This window comes from Sinocyclocheilus rhinocerous, unplaced genomic scaffold (genome assembly GCF_001515625.1).
Source record: "Sinocyclocheilus rhinocerous isolate Xijiao unplaced genomic scaffold, SAMN03320098_v1.1 scaffold2882, whole genome shotgun sequence".
NCBI classification, from domain to species: Eukaryota; Metazoa; Chordata; class Actinopteri; order Cypriniformes; family Cyprinidae; genus Sinocyclocheilus; species Sinocyclocheilus rhinocerous.
In genome coordinates this window covers 6,343-8,458 of record NW_015644632.1, presented here as the reverse complement: position 1 = coordinate 8,458, position 2,116 = coordinate 6,343, and the positions used below count along the sequence as shown (strand labels likewise).

The window sequence follows — 2,116 nt, the reverse complement described above, 5'->3', positions numbered from 1 at the left end:
ATATATATATATATATATATATATGTACACCTTGCTACGTGTACTGCGTTAGGCTAACCGAGACTTGTCATTTGCACTTATATATTGCTGCTCTTTTGTTAGTTTTGACTGCTTTTTTTGTCCTCATTTGTAAGTCGCTTTGGATAAAAGCATCTGCTAAATGATTAAATGTAAATGTAAATGTAAAATGGTAGATTTATTTCATACAAACGCACACAAGCTGTTAACTGATGGACTGGAGTTGTGTGGATTACTTGAGGATTATTGGGATGTTTTTATCAGCTGTTTGGACTCTCATTCTGACGGCACCCATTCACTGCAGAGGATCCACTGCTGAGACAGTGATGTGATGCTGATGAAGAAACAAACACATTTTCATCTTAGATGGTCTGAGAGTAGAGATGTTTTTAGCAAATTTTCATTTTTTTGCGAGGACTATTCCTATAAAATTAGATACTCATGTCCACTATATTTTGCATCACTATTTTCGGTGAATGTGCGAAATTTCCGATTCATTAGTTGCTATAGATAAATAACTAGAAGAATAACAAAGCGTAGTAAATGGTAAAACTATTTGCACTACAAACCAGAGCATTTATGATTATGATAATAAATTCTAATAATATGATAATAAATATCAGTCTGCAACATCAAGAAGCAGAACGGACTATTTTTGTACAAGTAAAATAGCTGGAAGCGAATGACACTGGAAGCCTTCAATATTCAATTTACAAACATTAAAATAATGTGGATAGCTTGATGTGTAAAATAAGTCATTTGAAAGTTATCTTCCTGAAAAGTGTAACAGTGCTGTGCCCCAAAACATTCATTTCAAAACATTGATCTGTTTGTATCCAGATCAGCTCAAAACAGCAGCAGTGGCTCAACCAATGGCATGAGTGAAGGGCGGGACTATCTGTTTGCCCAACCAATGGCAGATGAGGGGTGTGTTCAAGTCTGCTAGTAGCAGAAAATCCACCGTTGATTGTGACAGAAAGAAAGACAGATAGCGTGAAGTGGTACCTGATGTAATTGCTGGTTTAATTGCTCTTTGGTTCAGACCTCTGTTTGCCCCACGGCCCTCTATGTTAGACGACTGATAAGAGGTAACTACACCTCCTCCAATTTAATTTTCTGAAACATGAAAAAAGATAGAAACTTGTTATTATAGACATAAATGAGCATGCAAATCACATTTACACTGGGAAACATGCAGTGGCGTAGCAGTTTTAACATCTTCCCCACATACATTTCTCACTCTAAGCTTCAAGTTACCATAAATAAATGAAAAATCAATGGTAAATTTGGACTTTTCTTTAGCTCATTAGTTATATTTCCCCACTGTATATAGAATACAACAGATTCAGCTAATTCTGCCTTCACCAGCTCTGAAATAAACTGCAGTTGAGAGGGAGGGACTGCTTTTATTTCACATTCCTGCTGCTTTTCCAATCAGGATCGTTTACAGTTTTTAATAGGATTTATTTAAAGAAATACCCATTAAAAAAAGAAAGATTTTCCATACGATTCACATTTTTGATCAAAACATAAATGGAAATGATTATAGACCACATGTTCACAAATCGCACACGATTGCTGTCTTACGTTACATTTTCCATACCAGCAGGATTAGGCACATTAAATATAACTTATTCATTGTGTTTGCAGCAAAACATGTCGTTTGCCAGGTTGTGAAGCAGACAGTATGATATTGACAGAGGAAATATATTGAGGGAAGATGAGGAACTCAAACAGCTCTTGTATATCTTGTTTGAAGGGAGGAACTTGTGTGGTGAAACTGGAGCACATACAAACAAAATTTGGAGCAGTGGCGTTTGATTTTTTCGAGCCTCTGTTGTGTGGCCGCATTCAGAGACACTAATTAAAACCAGTGAAGCGGGCGCTAACAAATGATGTGTTAGCGGTGCTGCAGTGGAGTGTGGTGGGACAATGAAGGGCCCCTCCGGGAGCCTGATAGCACGCTTAATATCAGTGCTGCAGGGCTCTCTGCCAGTGCTCCTCTGTCAAAACCCTCTAAAAACACACACACAGGATTTTATCCAAAAAGTTAAGCTCTTGATTTAAATATTTTTTTTTTCAAAATAAAATAATTAAT

At 36.8% G+C, this 2,116-nt stretch overlaps 1 protein-coding gene across 3 annotated transcripts in view; it reads right to left on the bottom strand.

Moving 5' to 3' along the window:
- The window catches only part of LOC107758718 (myelin transcription factor 1-like protein), a 105,471-nt gene extending 104,342 nt beyond the window's left edge, over positions 1-1,129 (bottom strand). For all 3 annotated transcript variants that reach the window (XM_016576518.1, XM_016576519.1, XM_016576520.1), the window contains exon 1: positions 1,024-1,129. The gene's annotated coding sequence lies outside the window, so the exon portion shown is untranslated. The remainder of the gene's footprint in view (positions 1-1,023) is intronic.
- Between the last annotated feature and the right edge of the window lie 987 nt (positions 1,130-2,116).